Source organism: Ascaphus truei, chromosome 4, assembly GCF_040206685.1.
Source record: "Ascaphus truei isolate aAscTru1 chromosome 4, aAscTru1.hap1, whole genome shotgun sequence".
Classification (NCBI taxonomy): Eukaryota; Metazoa; Chordata; class Amphibia; order Anura; family Ascaphidae; genus Ascaphus; species Ascaphus truei.
Window position 1 is genome coordinate 104,866,038 of NC_134486.1, and position 21,347 is coordinate 104,887,384.

General features: G+C 40.5%; 1 protein-coding gene across 5 annotated transcripts in view; it reads right to left on the reverse strand.

Annotated features, from left to right (window-relative positions):
- Window positions 1-21,347, reverse strand: part of ATL2 (atlastin GTPase 2) — a 55,523-nt gene that overhangs the window by 32,563 nt on the left and 1,613 nt on the right. Inside the window, exon 2 of one of the 5 annotated variants that reach the window (XM_075596335.1) lies at window positions 21,198-21,303. The exons of 3 other annotated variants lie outside the window; for them this stretch is intronic. The gene's annotated coding sequence lies outside the window, so the exon portion shown is untranslated. Of the gene's footprint in view, window positions 1-2,789; window positions 2,921-21,197; window positions 21,304-21,347 lie in introns of all 5 variants that reach the window. One more of the 5 variants, XM_075596334.1, reaches the window with a different exon arrangement.

The following is a 21,347-nucleotide window of genomic DNA, read 5'->3' on the forward strand; positions in this document are numbered from 1 at the left end:
CTGCCACGGATACGCGAAGAATTGCACCCAAAGAAACAGAATCCATGAAATTCAAACTAAGCAACCGCGATAAACACGTGCGCCTGGTGTGATTGGCGACGTGAATGCTGCCGTGAAGTACAGCAGCGCACACGATAACGAATCCGTGATTTGTTCGAATAACGGCCGCTGCATCTGTAGCACTGGACAGCAGTAACACGTCACAAATATCGTCAATATTATCCCAAAAATGGGAATAAACACTTCAGACAAAGTAACATTAGGTAACGGAGTCCCTGCCCTGTAGAGTAAGAAAATAGAATGGCGGCATTTATTACCTTGATTTTAAACCGGATATTCAGAATAGCATAAACAAAAACAAAAAAAGTTATGTTGAAACCAGACAATATTTATTACCGGTGCTGTTTAGATGACCGGCACAAGCCCACAGACCAGCCAATCAACGGTGCACATACACAGCCTACCACCACATTCATTCACAGTGTGAAGCAGCATTTGAATAAAACACTTTCCATGCATCTCGTATCCTGTTAGCAGTTTACCTGCTAGGAAAACAACGAAAACCCTCACATTAACCACATCCAAAATTAACATAATTATGAACTTTAAGCTGAAGTACTGAACTTGCTGACTTACAGTAAGATGCAATATTTGATATTTTACAGGCCAAGCACAAATTTATTACTGCAATTAGTAAAGGCATTTAAGTCAAGATTACATTGCTTGACGTCTACTGTATGTACACTATAAACATTTAAAGCAGCATCATACTTTGCTCCCACCCCCCCTGCCATCTCACCTGAACGGAGGGGGCAATATACTGGGCACAAAATATTGGCGAGACGGGGCTTGGAGGCCAATAAAAATTGCAACGTAACTGGGAGAAGAGAGTGGTTTTCTATTTGTGACCATGTGGTCAGGTTTGTAATCCGACAGCCATACAGTATTTGTAACTTGTGTCAAAACCAGGACAAAAAAAAATATAAAACACACACCACAACACTATAACTACAAATACTTTGGGAACCAAGGAGGTACCAGACGTCGAGGGACCATGAATAAGCCCTTGGGGATGCAAGATATAGATATCCTCCTCTATTTGGGATGGGGATAGGGGGGTTGAACATGCTGTTTTAAAAAAAAAAAAGTCTTTTTTTTGTTTATTTGCTTATTTTTTTTTTTTAAGTCCATGAGAGAAACAAAACGGAAATGCATTACGTGTTAGCTAAAACCCTTTTCAAGAACCACTTTCTGGTAGAAGCCGTTCAATGTCCTTGATGTAGGACAATCTCTGGTCTCATGGAGATAACAATGAAAACACTTAAAAATAAGCTTCCCCCGTCTTTTCGATTCTCAATTGAAATAAACGGATATGAGCGAGTTATTGAAACACGAGTAGAGCAATTTTTTATTAACCTTTACAGTGCCGGAAGCCAAGTGTTTCCAGAGTGCCAACGGCATTTGTGGACATGCGATTGCTGATCATGACTGGTGCCCGAATGCAGTAAACAGAGAACAGGGGGCTCCACTTTAGTGCTGATCAGAGCAGCCAGCAAATGTGCTCCCTTCCTAACGAAGGAGTGCCTGTGAAGTACCTGTCCTGACAAAGAGTTTTGTATAGGTTAAAAACATAAAATAAAAAAGATAAAACGGATACCACCCGAAAGCCAGAGCACCAAGCAAGAAAAATAAGGCTGAGCTTATAGTGCAGGCTACATTGACTGTGACGCGACCGGTGACGTCACCCATCGCCAAAGTTGTAAATCAGTGTTTGCGATGACGTCAGGCAGAGGCTATGTGATAGGCTTATTGCCGTCACGTGGTGGGGCCGTTGCGGTAAATATCAAAATTTATTTACTTCAGCGATTTTGGTCGCTGTGGCGCATCCACTACAGGCGCACGCGACGGATTACATATACTTGCTTTGACGCTGCGCACTGCCGCCGGCACTATAAGCGCGGCCTAAGGCTCCACAGAGAAAGGATAAGAGAGACATTACCAAATGAGTGTCACAGGACAGCCACAAGGGAGAATGAATCACAGTTCCCAAAGCCTATAAGTTGCACTGTCTCAGAGCACAGCTAAAATTAGGTATGAATTTGGCTACTTGCAAATGAGAAGTTATGGGCCATTTGTCTCCGAATCAAAATATTAGACTGCAAATAGAAAGCTTTTTATGAAAGCATATGTATTTTTTATAGCCTAAACCCATTAATTCTGAATAAGCCCAATGATGCTAAAGATTATGCAGCTGAAAGCCTTTACAGATCAATATGGGTTTTTCAGAAAACACGCGTGGCATACAGCATTCATGAAGCAGCCAGCCTGTGGTCTCCTTCAGGGCGTGTAAAATGTTACGAACGAAAAGGATTATCACGTTATAATTGTACATTACTAGAATCCATTTTCTACAGACCCTTATTAAATTTAGATATCAAATGCTGAATTCGGACTTGGATAAAAGTGGCACGTGGGCATGGGTGAATGGGGGAATGAGCCATGCAACCACATTCAGATTGATTAGATGGGATTTTAACCAAGGAGAAATTTTTTTTAATAGAATCAGTGTTACTTGTTCAGCTCATAATGTATTAGCTAATTTCACAGCTTGTAAAGACAAACCAGAGTTAACCACTTCACTGCCAGAGGTGCAATGCAGATCCTCCCACTGGATGCAGAGAAGTTAAGGTAGAACAGAACCACTGACTAAGTGCCACATGAGGAATTACACACGATTAAGCATCTCAGAGTGGGCTTTCTGGTTCTATGCTTCCTTAATACAAGCTTACCTGTGAACGTAGCTTCTCATTAAAGGCATTAGCGGAAGTCAAAAAGGTGACATGTTCAATTCACTCATTTGCATGTCCACACAGCAAATTGGTTGCTACAGTTCTGAGCACTTCTGATTTTAGCAAACAGCCTAGAAATAGTAGAATACATCAATTTTTACCCATAGTAACCTTAAAATATGCCCAGCATTCAACACTGTTCAATCTCCAATAGACAATTCCAAATGGACTAAGCATGATTGTATTTCAGTGGATGGGGTTGTTCTGTAAAATTAAACCAGTCTCTTATGAATGAGTCCTAAAAAAAATAAAATAAGATTGAGCACAGGTGGTTTGAATCACTCATTTAGACAACCATCTGTGCTGTAAGCATTCTTAAAATCTGACCTGTTGAGGGGTGGGGGTTCTTGAGGACTAGCGTTGGGAACCACTGCTTAGACTAAAGCCCACCATTTGATCAGAGGAGATGCGTACATTAGCTACAACACTTTAAATTGCATGGTCTTCTTACAGGTACAGAAATCACATTACACAACCAGGCAGTGATACAAAGTTACACATGCATTATTTCATTTTTTTTTAAACTCCATTTTTATTGAAGGTTTACATATTTGGAGAAAATCATGAAATCAAATAAAGGGGGATGGTGAGAGGGGAGGGGGAGGAGACATTCAGTTAGTCCTATACAGATTAAGATTCTTGATTCTTAATCTCACTTTATAAATCCTAGAAGCACAAATGTTTGCAATGGTGTTCTGAACCCATAATTAGTATGTCAACAGATTAAGATGCAGGAAGATTATACATTACAGAAGGTCTTTAAACATGGATTATGTACAGCAGAAAGCCCAACCAACAAACCTGGGAAAAAGTATATGCGATTAAATTCTTACTGAAATACTACCACACAGGTGTAAAGTGCTACATACATACACAAGTGAAAGGACCCACTAACTTCCCAAGTTAGTGGGTCTTTTCTTTCTACTGGAAATAGATCCAATGTGGTCTCTCCCTCCTAATAGAGGTAAATGAGAATTTTAATCCTAATAGAGGTATATTAGTATTTTATCTGGTAGTGTTAGGACTATTAAATGTTCTGGAACATCCAATAGTACAGAACGTAGCTGCCTGGTCAGGTCCACCGATTCATCTGCAAAATCAGAATTGTAAAAGTCCAAAATATTGACTAATCCGGCGCTACTACTGATCAACACTTCGATGGTAAGCTCTTCGGGGCAGGGACCCCTTTTCCTAATGTTACTTTTATGTCTCAAGAGCTTATTCCCACTATGTTATTTACATGATTATGCACGGAAAGGAGTGTCTAGGATGGCGCTCTCTTGTGGCAATTATAAGTGAAATTCCACAGATAAATCATATACATTATATAAATAATATACAACCAATGTGCAAACAGGTGATAAATAGTGAATGTGCAAACTAGTCACACACTCTTAAAATATATGTCAAAGTTAAAATATGTGAACAATTTAACGTGAAGACCTTTACTCAACCTTAGATAGAAGTCATATCTTTATGACTGACGAAACGAAACGCGTAGATTCCTGAAGCACCTGATAGGGAACTCCAGTGAGGCATCCACAGTTTCCAGGTGGCCGCTACCGTAAGCTATACCAGCCGGCACCTCACAGTAACCAAAGCGTTGCAGAAGCGTTGAGATCGCCGCCTGTACCCTGACTTATTTTATATATGCCTAAAAGAATGGCCTTAGTGTAAGCGTGCACTCTATAGGCTAGGTTCAATGGTGGTCTCCTGTTCTTTTTCAGATTACCCACACGTCCACTGCTATATCTGTAGGCAGTGCATTGACTGGATTTTACCTGTATACACTCACCAGTTTGTATAAACATTGAAGTTTTCTACACCTCAACTAAGCATTTTCTTGCTGCATTGCACTATTAGTTTTATTTTTATTTCCACATATGATTATTTGATGTCCTCCACTCCCTTTCTGTGCTGGAATCCATTTACATGATTATGTCACGTGTGTTACTGCTGTGAAGCGCTATGTACATTAATGGCGCTATCTACATAAACCTATGCATACAATTATATTAGTGATCGGTGAACAAATGATCATATAACAAGCAATAAATGTGAATGATATTGGAAACCAGACCACCATGTGATAGTTGTCTTGTCAAGTTACTTGATCCTCTAATCTATTTTAAGAAGAATCTTGCGAGTAGGATTTTAATTTTACCACACAATAAGACAATTTTAAAATAATTTCTCTATATTTGTTCCCCCTCATCTCTAGCTTGATTGGCTTACTGCTTTTTTTTATTGCAACAGTTACAGCCACACACACACCAAAGGAAGAGATTCTCAACTTTAAGACACCCCCCCACCCCCCCGACTGAGCCACCAGTGCTGAAGCAGATAGCTTGAAATCCTGACCAGTTGGGAGCCCTTGACACTGGAGTGGAGAACCCATTCACTAGGGAGTTACTAGCCATTTTCATTGAGCAGAGTGTGTGGTTTATATAGACACCGGTTCTTTTAACATACAGTATTACACGGTGTTTCTCGATTTGTTCTTTTGTTACATCCTCCATCCGATTCCACTGGTGTGCAATACCCGGATTAGAGGATCAACATTCACATGATAATTCAACGATCACCTAGCGGTTTGGTTTCCTAGCTCATTCACATTTATTGCTGGTTATATGATCATTTGATCATATCATCGAACACCAATATAATTGATCACTAGTAGCACCGGATTAGTCAATATTTTGGACATTTTCTTACTGAAAATTAGATTTTCTGTAAAACACTAATAGTTTAAGGATGAGGATCTGAAAATAAGATTTGCCAAACCTCAAGCTTTAAGCGTAAATCCACAGAGAAATAAATAGCATAAAAATGTGATTTTAACAGTTAGAATTCCCTAATCACGTAAAGCCTTTTTTGGCTCATATCTAGGGTTGATGGTAACCGCACCTCCCGGAGATTCGCAGACACAAATCGGAAGCACAACACTCCTCCATCCCGGCAATTGGGAACAGAATCGCTACACTAGCAAAGTTATTGCTACACTTAATCATGCTGTTCTGGCACCAGAATGTATGTGGCATAGATAACAGCATCGAACATGGCCACCTTGCTCCATAGGAGATACCTCAACAAGGGCTCTTATTACTAGTTTAAGAGCCGTTATAAAAAATTTAGGCGATTGAGATCTAGGAATTATAAAGTGGGGAAAACAATTTATTGGTGAATTTGTAAAAGCGAGTGCACATCAAAAAGGAGCAGTCTTTTAAAATGAAATGAACCAATGGAAGGGAAAAACTAAGGAAATAATTGCTGTAGGACCAAACATCTAATGACAGCAGTAAGTTTTTTTAATGCAAAACCGGATCACTGAAAGTATTAAGAAAGTATTTTTAAATAGTTTCTGAAAGCATCATGCCAGTCTGTAAACATTGCAATAACTTAAGGCAGCTTTTATGCAATGGATTGATGACATTCTCAGATTGTTTCTGCAATTTTTTTTTAGGGATTGCCGCTTTAAGCATTTTTCAAAGTCTGTTCGGATAAAACGGCAAACCAAAACGTTGGACTTTAGCTCCTTTCCGGACCTGTAATGTTATCGTTTGTTAAGCAGGACCTGACCTTTGGTGGGACAAGTTTATGGGAGGCTAAAGGTAGAGAAAGCCATTAAGAGGCAGTCCCAGCCTTTTTTTTCTTCCTGGTCTGTAACTGTTACATACGCCTATAACATTATCTGTAACTGTGCATGCAATGTCATATATAATGAAGGGGCGCTCAAAATTTATTTGCTGCGCCCCACGTTGCCTGCTCTCCTCACTTAGTGCGCCCGCCACCGCACCACCCTAACTCGCGCGGCATCATATGACGTCACATGACCCAACGGAGCCGTTTGACGCTGCGTTGCCATGCCAAGCTTCTGAATCACTGCAAGTGTGGTTGCAGAGGGCTTGCGCAATGCCCCGGCATTTAATTTAATTGCCTTGGGGAAGAGCGTGGGACCTCTGCAACCGCCGCGCACACCCCCCCCCCCCCAAACAAAAAAAAAATCTAGCGGCCCCCAGTTTGCACACCGCTGATATAATGTATACCGTTCACTTATGTAACTATGTATTTGTAGCCATGTAGTATTTGTCATCTTAACTCTATGCCCAGGACATACTTGAAAAAGAGAGATAACTCTCAATGTATTACTTCCTGGTAAAATATTTTATAAATAAATTTGTAGATAAAGTATTTCAGGATTGATTGAATGACATTTAAAAAGCCCTTATAAAAGTGGTTCAATGTCCCTCTAAGGCTGAGGACCCAGTGTCGCCGCATGCAGCGGAGATCCCCGGTCTGCGGTGAGCAGCAGGGGGAAAGACGGGGGGTGGGGGGAGAGCGTGGCAGGTGCGCGCGGCCATGACGTCACAAGGCAGGTTCACCCTCACTGGCTGAACCACCGGGAAGCGTGGCCAGCGCAAGTTGTGAGCACAGATTCTGTCTTCAGAGAAATCTGTTCGCACAACACGGCAGGCAAGGTAGGAAGCGGGCCCGGCCACATTGAGGGCGGCTCTTGTCCCTGCAGCACACACCATAGCGGCGCTGCAGCAGGTACCTAGCCTAACACAGTCTCCATGGAAATGCTAGAGAATATAAAACTAGATCACCATCAAAAGTAATGGTTAACAATTACTACCACAAGATTTCATGTATTCAAAAGCTTTCAAAGTCCATAAAAATGCATGGATTGCAGAATAAGCAACTTTCACTCAAGCAAAGCATTGCTGGTGTAAATGTGGCAACTGCATTGCCCACTTATCACAGACTAGAAACATTGCTTGCACTGACAAAATTCAGTGTTACAAGGCCAACACATACAGTATACCACTGCATAATGCAACACGGCCTGTTACAAAGAACAATGTGATGTTGTATACAAATGTATGTCAACAAACAGACATGCAGCAAGATCAATTGGCAAAAATGTACCAACTTTAATGGAAATTAGAGTCTTTTAAGTTGAATTCTAAAACTTACATGGGGTTAGCCAAGAATGGAAGGATGAATGTAGATGGCTGTGCTTTTGCCTTCTAATTAAGCCCTACATATAGATGACATTGCATGCATGTAGATACTTTGATTGAAAGCTCTCCAGGACAGGGATTTCCTTCCCTGTTGTCCGTTTGTTTGTTGCACTTATTGTACTGTATTGGCTCTTTTGTAAAGCGCGGAGTACACTGTGGGCACTATATAAATAACGCTATACATACAGAACTCTCCTGCCGGCATATCACCTGTAAAAATTCATCAACTGGAGACCAGAAGATCTCCAAGACATTTAATTGTAACAGATAGGATGGTCTCCTGATTGAAGGCAAGTTAAAGAACTTCTGGTGAGTACACACGTGGCAAAAAGGTCATTAACAGGATATCAAACAAGATAAAAATACTGGAACAGGCTCTGCTGGATTTTGACAGTATAGTTAGAGTCAAACTGTAATGCTACAAGAAGCAGTTGGAGAAAAAGATGCCAGTTAACTGCAGTAGTTCGATATGGCTGGCTTGGTTGTCTGGCTTAATGCCAGGAGGCTTCTTATGTTCCATAAATGCTACTTTATTTTAATTTTCGCTTCCTCAATTTAGAAACAGACACCATAAATAAGTCATGCAAAATTGAACATTATTTTGCAAAAAATAAATAAAATAAATAGAAGTGTTGAGCCATTCAGAAAATGTATTTATGACAATATAAACCAGTAAAGCCAAAAGACATTAGGATAACAAAGAAATAAAAAAGGGAAAGAATTTTAGCAGCTAAAACAGAGAGCAACAGTTAAGGAATATGGAGTATATTGCCACATACTTAACACTCTAAATATTTGTCTACTTAACCAGTAGTCTTTGGGTGTTGGTGCTCTCCAAATACGACAAAAATATATCTTTTATTAATGAGGATCAAAGTTAAGCAGATCCACCCCCCAGAAAACAAGAACTCTAAATAAAAAAAACCCCACAATATTATATTACAAAAACATATTAAAAATGCAGGCAGCCTAGGTCAACATCCCTCCATGTTTTTTTTTAAAGACTTGGCAACATAGTGACTGGGGCGAGTCGGCCCGTTGTGGATGATGTCACTACGCTGTACATTGGAAAGAGATGTTGGCGTACCGTTGCTATGACGATGGTGATACCACCACAAGCACGCGCTTTCCTGCCTCCCGCAGACTTTTTAAAGCGGCTATGCACATTGCCGCAGTCAAGGTTGGGCAAAGAACTTCCTGCCCAAACTGTCACCCGTATTTTTAGTATGTTTTTGAAATGTCATAAAATAGGTTTTATTGAATTAGAGTACAGAGGATATATAGTTTTTAATTGTTTACGGTGCTTGCCTGATGGTGGTTTCCAGCGAGCCTCTCTGCACCCGGATCTACAAAGTTGTACATGCGCTTTCAAATATATTGATTTACACAAAACTAGCACAAGAGCCTCAGGAAATAAAAGGCTGTGGTTTAAGGGAAAGATTGGCCTCCAGGCAAACACACCTAGCACCATTAGAAAATGCTAAATCTTGCTTATCAATAAGAGTGTCACAGTTTCTAGAGGTTAGGAAAGCACACATCTGTAAAACAACTGTTGATGACCAACCACACCACAAGTGAGTCTCACTTGCCTTTCCTAATTCACTAAATCACCCATTAATCCTATTCTCTTCAAGGGACCGTTCTTTCTCTCTCCAACCCACCCCCCAGTCATATCGCAGAAAGAGTAGCAGAAGAGATCAAAAATAAAAAAATTAAAAAAGTGAAAACGGGTTTTCCATTTAGTTATTTGGGGGGGAAAGACAGGTGAAAATCCAGTGTGTTTCATGTTGCAAGAAGATAGATGCCTGCGCGGCTCCTATAGATGTCAGACTCACCAGGTAGGATGGTAAAATCAATTTATTAAACTACATAAAACAGATACTAACAAGACTAGGTCTCCTAGTCATGTCTTGTTAGTATCTGTTTTATGTAGTTTAATAAATTGATTTTACCATCCTACCTGGTGAGTCCGACATCTTTAGGAGCCGCGCTGGCATCGATCTTCTATCTTCCTGTCTACATCCGGATCGTGGCCGCGCAACGGAAGTACGTCATTCACCCCTGGAGGGGAACGTGCAGCCGGGAGAAGAGGGGACGGACCATCGTGAGTATCCACTCCATCCGTTAGCTGTCGCATCTGCAGCCGCTCGCCATACATTGGGAACGGGACTGCACACAGCTTCAACCCCATACCTCCATTAGGCTTTTTCCTTGCCCCACTTATCAATCATATACAGGCCAATAGCCATAAAGGTGTTAGTTATCCTGGAGTCGCAAAACGGTTCTTCTTGGTCTGTTTCATGTTGCAGTAGAAGTTTCTTAAAATCTCCTTCCTCGAGTCCCAAACAAATTGAAGCCATTTACTAGTAACCCCATCTCATTACTTGCCGGTCTAGGACAATTGGCCATGGCCAAATTGACACTTGCGTTCCGCCAGGACACTTCGCCGTGATGTCTGCTCCTGTGCCCGTGCGCTTCGACAACAGCATGTTTAATTGTCCCGCACGGGACCGCTACACTACCCAGAAAGACGGCTCCGACGCGCCATCATTAAACGTCCCGCAGGACATTTAAAGATGGCACGTCGGAGCGGCCTATCTAGGCAGTGCAGCAGCCCCGCGCACGACATTCAAACATGCAGTCGTCGGAGCGGCTGACCTAGCTTGGCTTGTGGGGTGCGTGGCAGTCCGGAGGCGTAGTTTCCCTGCGACAGCATTTTTGTTGCGGCGAAACTTTCCATTACGTTTCTTGCAGCATCTTAGAAACACTGTTACAAGCCAAATCATCACTCAGACAAAGTAGGCTACATTTTGCTCTTTTGTACACGTCTACTGTTTTTACATTTTGGAAATCTGTTTTTTTTTTTTTTTAATTTAAGAAATTTGTTTCTCGCCTAAATAGTAAGATTTAATGTTTTGAAAAATTAGTTATAAAAAGAATAAGTTCCAGAGGGATTAATCCGTTTGCCATTTATGGCAATATAAACCAGTAAAGCCGAAAAAGGATATTTGCAACCACTGATCAGGACTCTCCTGATGCAGTTGCGGAAAGCATGAATTCATCAAAATGGATAGAGTTTTGTTTTAAAAAATTTTTTAAATCAAAGACAACTGAAGTCAGGAAGACTTTATTTGATTTTACAATTACGATTTGTCTTGACTCGTTTTACAATAGATTTTGTTCACGGTTGATAGGGGCTGACATTTATTGCTTCCTGCTCTTCCTCATATTCCAATTGTTCTTGGCTGGCAGTGGGAAAACCAGCCCAAACAAAATAAACTGGTGATTGGTGAGTGTTTAGGACAATTAGTTACGGCCGTTTCACTGCCAGCATATTTGGTTGCCGCAGGTAACCCTAAAAACCCCATCATTACACCTACCCCTGGGCAGAAACGGTATATGACAGTAGCTCTCTCCACTCAGATCAGCAACTTACATTTTACAGTACTTAAACCGTTACCTCTTATGTTCAGCCTAAATCAAAATGATTTATACATTACCATAGTTCGTATTAAAAACACATGCTCAGGTAGACCGTAAGGACAAAACTATCACAAAAACAAAACAAATATAGCCACATGAAATCAAGCTAAGGACCACAAAATAATTTTAGAAGACTGATCCACATTTTACAAAATAAATAAATACATCTTTATTAACTGCACAACCACATATGTGGTATCTCTCTTGGAGTGCCCGTAGTAAGAAATGTGTTGGGATAACAGCGTGTGCAAGAACATGTCACAAATATTAAAAAGGGTTCTCTCTTTATATAGTGTCGACATATAAAAAAAAAAAAAGTGTCAAACCCCTATGGGATTACCTTTAAGGATGTTGAACAGGTTACACTGGAAGGAAGAGAAGACCTACTGGATCTTCAAATTAGACAATGCACCCTCCCTGTAGGTCTTATTGAAGATTTGGATTTAGTTCCATGCATACCAGATTAGCAACGGTTTTTTCATTTACCCGATGTGTTTCTGGAGGTCTTTATGTAGATTATCTTGGCTTTTTATTTATTTTTTATTTTTTAGTATTTCAATACATATAAAAAAATATTTTTACATTTAAAAGCAATACGTTAGATTCAATTTTTACATGAATCCTGATTGATGTACATATATTTGGGTTTGATATTTGTTTTGTATCCCCACTATCAGGATTGAGTAGATTTAAGATGGCTATATGTATTTTGAGATGTCACAGTAGATATAAGCTACCTCACCATAGACACACTAACAAATGTGTTTATAAGTTATAAACTTGGTATTTGGAGCATATATTCTACCCAACTCCTGTAGGGATTTTAAATAATATACACTGTAAATAAAGGCACAGAGTCACTTAATATTTTTTAATGTAAAAGTTTTATTATTTTATTTTAACTGGGTTCCTGATCGAGCAATAATAGTAAGCCATTACATATATTGAGAATATGCATGGACCATTGTCCAGACAATATATGACAAACAAACAGAGTGCAACTAGTGGAAGAATCTTTTGGATCTTCTTTTTGATCCACCTTGTACTCTATATGTATAAACGCCTCCTATAGATGAATATCACTAGGGGTGTAGTAAATTAGATCATATGGGATCTTAATATATTATACAAGACATTGGGTTTACTATACAGGTTTGATAAGATAGTGTTGTTCCATCCTTATAAAATATTAATATTAATCAAAAAACAATTGAGGGAATTTTAAGGACGTTTCCCTTTGCTTGATGCAGAGGCTACAGCTTGTGCAGAACGCTGCAGCTCTGTTGCACAGATGTCTTGCTCACTATGAGCATATCACTCCCATCTTGCACTATCTTCCAGGTTCGGTTCAGTCTCTCGAAGCGGATTGGCACTGGTTATGATCTCCGGTCCTCAGGGGGGTACGCCTCTCCGTGCCAAAAGTCCTGCACCCTCACTGGGTAGGCCTTCTCGTGTGCAGCTTCAGAGGTCTGGAACTAGCTGAAGCCAAAGCTCAGTTGTATATCGACATTACCACTGTTTCGGGCTCGGTGTAAGACTTACCTCTTCCTTCTGGCTTTTCCTGTCTAACAAAACAATTGTATATATCATTTTAATTTGTTTAACTGTAAAGTATTGCAATGCTACCTTAAGTGAGGAGGTTACTCCTATTTTCCAGTGTCCTCCAAATTTTTAGAATCAGTTGCATTTAATGTTTATGCAGTCATGTAGGAAATTTTATTTGACAGACCTATTGAATCAAGATCTATGTATTTAGCAATGGAATTGTAAATACCTTGGCAATTGTGTAAATATTGAGATATAAATTGCATGATTAAGTCATGTGATTGGTTCGAACACTACATAAAGTGAAGAGGTGTTCACAAACCATAACCCACGGAAGTGGTACAGCCACGAAGCGCGCAAGGTTTTTGGTGATTACAGAGGTATTTTAACTGTGTGGGCTCTGCATAGTCCGACGTAAGATCTTTTGAGAGCAGTGTGTTCGACGACCAGTGCCGGTGTGACCAGCATCGACTGCAGCGTTGCGAAGGGAATAAAAGCTATGACTAGCAAGCCTTCGGGTGAGTGACTGCGGATTCTCTGGTACACTATTTTTTTTTTTTTTTTTTAAACATGCCTGTATGAATTTATTGGCACAAGTGACACTTACTCTGATTCTTCAAAATACAAAAACAATATTATTCTATTGGCTTCTCACGCTTTTGTATATATAATATGTACACACACACACACACAAAAATCAATTGCCACTCAGCTATTTAGTGCGAGGAGTAAAATTATCCAAGTTGTCTGGAAAAAAAGATGGTTCAATGTAATTTCATTTTATTTAGATTTCTCCTCACCTGAAATGAATGTCAAAAGAAAATACAAATGATATGGGCAAGATCAATGGTACATAATTTACACACTGGTTGGCAACATCTGGCAGTAAAGATTATGGGCCAGCCTAGAAGAGTGGTTGATATTTAAATCATCTTCAACTGTGAAATCTCTTGGGGTGGTATGTTCAAAAGTAGGTCAGGAAAATGTGCTCAACCCACTGACACAGGAGAGCGAAACAAGCTTACATCATATTTTTAACTCCTGTGTTGCGGTGACTGTTTAATTTGACTGCAGACATTTTAATCACTAAATGTTCATCGTAACATCTTACAACATTAAAAGCCTGCAACTCATTTACAAGTAAACAGAAAAATGGGACAGCGCATTAATGTTTCAATATTGTCTGTTCCACTATGCTATCATTTATATAGTGCTATGTCGAAATCATTCTTGCATCCTTAAAAATCAACCATAATTCTGTACTTTGCACCGTTCCATACTTTGTACAAGTGCTTGTAGACAGCAGGCTTAGCAATATTGCCCAACGCGGAATGGGACGTTTGGCGCAACCAAATTGCCACCAATGCTCTGCCGACAGGACTACCAACAGCTGGTCACCTCGCCCCCTTCCGCCATCTTTAAATATTCTCGGATCTCCCCAGCCAAAGGGCACTTCGTGTGGCACTACTCCGACTGCATTTGTGAGCGCGCCCGTGAGAAATAAAAACGTATGTCCTGGCTGCTGGTGGCCGCGTCGAGTGTCCTGTGGGTGTGCACGTACGGATGCGTTCACAAATGCAGTCAGAGCGACGGGAACGCTGGGAGATTTGAGGGCATTTAAAGATGGCAGCGAGTAGTTCTGGTGGCAGAGCGCAGGTGGTCATTTGGTCGTGGTCAAACGTCCTAGACCGTGCACAAGTGCAGTAGCTGCAAAGGCAAATAAGATCTTATCGTGCATTAATGGGGAATTGATGCAAGGGAAGTAAACATAATTGTGCCGCTATAAAGCATTAGTAAAAAACACACCTTGAACATAGTGTACAGTTTTGGGCACCACTCCATAAAGACATTATGGAACCAGAAAAAGAGAAGAGCCACCAAATTAATAAAGGGGATGGAAAATCTGACTTATGGAGGACAGGCTAGCTAAACTAGATATGTTTACATTAGAAAAGAGGCGTCAGAGAGGATATGAAAAACCAAGGCCGGTGCAAGGGTACCCTAGTTGAACCTTCAGCCCCAGTCCACCCTCCAGAACTTCATTTTTAAAAAATAATATTGACCATTCCCTCGACCCCCCCTTCTCACCCTCCCCTGGCTTTGGTGAAGCAGGGCAGCAGAGGGCAACGGCAGGTAGCAGCAGAAGGACGTAGAACTGCAGAAGCAGAGCAGCAAGACAACGGGTGGCAAGAGGACGGAGGACCATGTGAGTGGGGCCGGGCGGCACAGGACAGTCGAAGAGGAGCTGTAGCAGTGGCAGACACCGGAAGTCAGGAAAGACTTCCAGGTCGGAACACTGGGGCACACGCCTCCCCGGCCGTTCTCCTGTGCTGCTCACATGGTCCGCAGTTCTCTTCTCCTCGTCGCAGTCTTCCTCCTCTGCTGCCCTGCTCTCCTGCCACCTCCCGCCATTGTCCACCGCCCCTGAACTATATACAAATATATTTGGGGACAATACGAGCTTTCAAAAGAACTATTCATCCCAAGGGCAGTACAAAACGACACAGGGTCATACCTCAAGGTTGAGAAAAGGAGAGCTCACAAGCAACTAAAAGGAAAGGGTTCTTTACAGTAAGAGCATTTAAAAAAATGTGGAATTCATTACACATGGAGACTGATGGCAGAAAAATTAAATATCTTAAAAAAAATATTGGACATCTTTTTAGATGGGAAAGTTATACAGGGATATAGGAAATAAGTAAACATGGGAAGGATGCTGATCCAGGGAGTAATCAGATGGCCATTATTTGGAGTCAGGAAGGAATTTCTCCCCCCCTCCTTATGAAATATCATTGGATGATACATCACTGGGGGTTTTTGTTTGCCTTCCTCTGGATCAATATACTGTAAGTACAAATATAGGATACAGTATCTGCCATCTAAATTTAGCATAGATTGAACTTGGACATATGTCTTTTCAACCTCATTTACTCTAGAACTCCAACTCAACCAGACATAAATGTGCCATCTTAATCTACTTTGGAAATCACTAGTTCCATTAACCCTCACGTCTTGAGTTCAACCGATTCACTTTTACATTTTAATAGAATTGACAATTTAAAAAAAAAAAAAAAAAAAAAAATTAACATTCATTTTTAGGAAGACCATGATTTAGAAATTACTAGGGTCAAACTGGATTTTTATGTCTTACTACTACTTCTTGCTTTTATAAACCATACTCCATTCCCAGAATACCATTCGTGAGCCAAAAGGTTATCACATAAAAAACATGTCACCACATCAGTTCTTTACATGTGAGTATGTGCCAAGTAACTGTCCTTGCTCATTTCATAGAAAGTTCAGGACAATGACATCTACTGCTTTAAAGGCAATAATAGTTTAAAGAATAAATATGATCTTCCTAAACCATCAAACCTTCAGAAACGTACGGTTATGCCATATAATGGTAATCATATGTGACCTTCAGATATGATAGCCTGAAGTCAAGTGTTAAGGACTAAAGTCCATTAAACCATTTAGTTATTTGAAGTGCTTATTTTATTTACGGTAAAGCAAAGGTCACACTGAAACACACCAAGTTCCTATACAATACAGCGTCCAGCACATGATCCAACTACAGTGATTAACTTCTACAAGCTTGTAACGCAAATATGCTGCAAAAGACACAATGGGTAGGAGGGAAACACCAAAAATAGATGTTTTTAAAAATTAAACAAAGCCATAAATATTTGCCAAATCTGTCTCTGTGAAAATCCACCACATTGAAATGAGCTGTTTAAATTCACAAATTACTATTTCCACAAAGTGAAATATTGTTGTTTGTCCGTTCCAAATGAGCAGAGATTTTGCAGTAGCCTTCTCCCTTTTACACATGCTTTGTTTTCAAGTTGTGTGACACTGGTACTCTGTCCTTTTAAGTCCACAATTTGAGAATAGGACTATATAGTAAATGGCTGATTTGCCAGATTACTTATCCACTGGTTTGAAAGGCCACCCATCAATATGTCTTTAAAAATAGACAACCCCTCTGTCCCCTTTTCCCCACACAGTGGATGAGCGGTAACAGAACAGTATGAAACCCAGTACAAGCTCGTTGTGTACTTTGAGAAATCCACCTTCACTTTAAGCAAAAAGAGATGAATTGCGGGATGTCTGACCAATAACGTGACAGGACTTCAATTAGAAAGGAAAGGTATACAGGAATATACCAAATAAGTAAACATGGGAAGGATGTTGATCCAGGGAGTCATCTGATTGCCAATATTCTGAATCAGGAAGGAATGTATTTTTTCCTCGTATGAGATCATTGGATGATATTTCACTGGAGTTTTGTTTGCCTGCCTCTGGATCAAAATAATTTAAATAGAAAAATCCTGTACAGTGGCACGAAAAAGTTTGTGAATCTTTAAGATTTTCACATATTCCAAACCCAAAAAGGTTATTAGATCTTAATCTAAGGCCAAATAGATAAAGATAACCTGATCAGAAAAATGACAAAAACCATGATACTTTTTCAACAAATTAGCCACAAATAATTCAACATCCATGTGTGAGAAAGTATGTGAACCTTTAGCTTCAGCAACTGGTGGCACAGTCTTGAGCAGCAATGATGTCAACCAAGCGTATCCTGTAACTGCTGGTCAGTCTCTCACATTGGTTGAGGAATTTTGGCCCATTCTTCCTCACATAACTTCAACTCAGTGACATTTGATGGCTTCCTTGCATGGACAGCTCGCTGTAGGTCATACCACAACATTTCGATGGGGTTTAGGTCCGGACTTTGACCAGGCCATTCTAAAACCACAGTATTTCTGCTGCAGTCATTACTTTGTAGATCTGCTTGTATGTTTAGGATCATTGCCATGCATGACCCAAATTATTTTCAGCTGCTGCTCACGGTAACGTTGCTGACAGCAAACAGTATATGGACACGCAGGGCAGATGTAGGGAGTAATACTCCGACCTTGGCCTGGGATGCAAGGGTAATCAGGTACGTTCCGGGGTCGAGGCAGGCGGCAGGCAAAAGTTGAGCTCAGACAGGACAAGGTAACCAGTACTTTGCATGAGCAAAGACTAGTAGCAACTGCCTTCCTTTAAAAGGCCAGATGCAACTGCTGACAATGACAACCAAAGAGAGGCCGATTTCCTGCCAGGGGAGTAAGGGCAGGATTTGCCAGGAAGCAAGATGACCATGGTGGTGTCGGACCAGATATAATTTCCTGACAGCATTCATTCTGAATGTTCAGACAGATCCCTTATACTCACGGACAGACGGCCTGATATTCTCCTCTAGAATCTTCTGATACAATGCATAATGATTGTGTCAATGATTACAAGCCTCCCAGGTTCTGAGGTAGCAAAGCAGCCCAGACCATCACACTCCCACCGCCATGCTTGACGGTTGGGATGAGGTTCTTCTGTTCAAACAGAGTGTTTGGTTTTTGTCAGACATAACGTTTCTCATTGGAGGTCAAAAAGGTTCTACCTTTGACTTGTCTATCCAGACAACATTGTTCCACAAGTTGTGGATCATCTATGGGCTCTTTGGCGAACTTTTTAGAGAGCAGTGGTATCCTCCTGGCTATTCTTCCATTAACACCATTCTTGTTCAGTTTTTTTCTGATAGTTGAGTTCGGAACACTCACATTAGTCAAAGTGAGAGTGGCCTGCAGATCCTTGGATATTACTCTGGGCTTTTTTGGCACTTCCTGGATGATTTGCCAGGTTGTTCTTCGAGAGACTTTGGTAAGAGAACCGCTTCTGGGTAGCAACGGTGGTATTGAATTTATGACATTTGATCTGTCCGATGGTGGATTGGTGGAGCCCCAAATCTTTAGAAAAGATTTTGTAACCTTTTCTAGACTGATGAGCATCGATAACTGCTTTTCTGAGGTACTCAGATTTCTTTTGATCATGGCATGATGTGTTTCCATACACCTGTACGGCGAAGACCTAACTCACAAAGTTTCTGATCTCTATATAGGGTGGGGCCCTCGCAAACTCACACCTGAAAGTCTACCTAATTATTTAAACACCTGACTCCAATTATCCCTTTAAATTTAGCTGATAAAACCAGGGTTTCCACTTACTTTTGCAGATACCCTGCCTCAATTACTCATTGTTTGTATAAGTTCATGAATTTTTGTATGAATTTATACAACAGTTTGATTTAAAAGACATTGAATATAAACCCCATTGGATATTTAAAAAAAGACTGGTTTTGATTCAAGAATCATGGGGAAAGTATGGAATCTTTCAATAATTATTGGGGTTCACAAACTTTTTTTCGCGACTGTAAATAGAAATATAGGATACATACATATCTGTTCTCTAAATTTAGCATAGCTTGAATTTAATGGACATGTCTTTTTTCAACCTCATCTACTATGCAACTGTACAACTCTAGATTGAAGATCATAAAATTAAGGATTTTAAGCTTTTTTTGTGTCAATGGATGTTTAAGAAAACTGATTCTCTAAGATTAAAGCTTTTTTGGCAGAGTTTCCCCTACCTAACAAAATACCTCAATGTCAGGACTTTGACCACATCTAAATAGACGCCTTACCAGATCCCAACAAAGGTATCATTGCTAGGTCTTGTCTGGTATAAGCAATTAAAGTTAAAAAGTGAAGAGTGTTATGCAAGCCTTGCTTTAGGCAAAGGAGCAGGTCCTGCATCTAACTTAACCACTTAGGCCTCGTTCAGGGTGCTGGCTTCGGAGGGAGGGCGTGCTGACGTGCGTGCGGCCGTCCGACACAACGTATTCAAATTGAATATTGGTTGTCAGGGTAGCAGCTGCCCTGTCTCCGAAGTACGGAGTTGACGCTGGCTACAGTTTCAATAAACAACCCAAGTCATTTTTTGAAGCTGCAGCAGCGTCACTGGGACCTCGGCAGCCAATGAAATCATTCTTGAGAATGATTTCAAGACTACAACTTCGATCCCTAACCTCAGGTCTGTAGCCCCGCCCCCTCAACTCCTGAAAAAGTCTGCTGGGGAGGATGAACACACATCGCCCTCGCGAACGCCCGCCCTCCAACTCCTGCCTCTGGCACCCTGAACGAGGCCTAAATCTGCACCGGCAAAGCAAGTTCCAGTCAGACTAGAAAATTACCAGTGAGTGATAAAGTTCAACGAAAGTGTCCTCAATTATTAGAGAGAATAGAATGGAGGCAGAGAATAACCAGTGAGCATGTGTAGCTAGAGTTTGTGCAAGCTCCCTGACTGGGAGTGCACTTGGATAGACTGTGTCCCACAATTCCAGGGTATGACACCACACAAGTAAATGGGAGCTGCTGATGCAATCAATGACCTTTGCAAGGAGATGCTGTAGTTAATGGCAGGCAACCTCAGCTAATCAGAGGGCTTCAAATACAGAATTTAAATACCACTAAGAATAATAAAGTAGCCAAAATTACAAGGCAAATATTTGTTACCTTAAGAAATTAAAACAGAGCAAATAATGTAATTACACCACACGAGTAGAAATACTGTCTTACTATTAATACGCCTTCTGTTTGATTGGGGTGGGAGGAGAAAGGAGAGGCATATCAGGTTTTTTTTTTTTTAAATGTGGATTTAAAATAGTCAGACCGATTAGGAGGTCGCATAGATCAAAAGTGCCACTAACATTACACAAGCATTGCAACATACTAAAATCTGTTGTAGACTATATTTTTCGGACCATTGAGTGAGACTGTATACTTTCAGATTATTTGGTGCCCGGTGTGTGAAACATTTTGCACATAATCAGTACCACTGCAGTTCCTCAACATGTGCTGCATGGAGCTACTTCAAAAGCAATTGCCCAGGTTTTTTTTTTTTTTTTTTTTTAACCTACAAAAATTACTTACATATTTCACTTAAAATTCTACTATAAATTGCCTGCTAGTGGCAGCCTGCTATATAGATCTGCACAATTTACAAAAAGCACAAGATTAACCTCAAATAAGTTGAGATTTTATAATGGCGAGAAAAATAAATAAATAAAAAGGACAAAACAAACAAACACAGGAGACATCCAATATTTAGGCCCCAATGTAGTTTGCAACTGCATAGGAATGAAAATGTCAGACAGAAGGCTGAAACCAAACACCTCCTGGAATCCGTCCCCCGTGGAGTCCAGTCACAGGTGTAAGGGAAGCAAGACGACTTGGGGTTTTAGCCTCCTTTGTATACTTGCATCTGCATCTCACTCATTCCTTAGCCCGACCCTCAAAGACTCTGGCATACGCACTTATTTAAAATCTGAATTATCCAATTAAACTAAAGCATTATTTTTGTTTGTTTAAATGCATAGATACTATGACAAATATATCAGCCTTATGGTACTCACCAAGGTCCCTGGTCTCAGAAATAACGGTTTAGCTGGGCAGAACATTTTAAAATTCAACATATCATCGCGAAAGCCCCCGTAAGGCAGTGACAGCTAGAAGTATTATCTGGTGGGGCAAAGGGTAGGAGTAAGAATAAGTTCTGACTTATT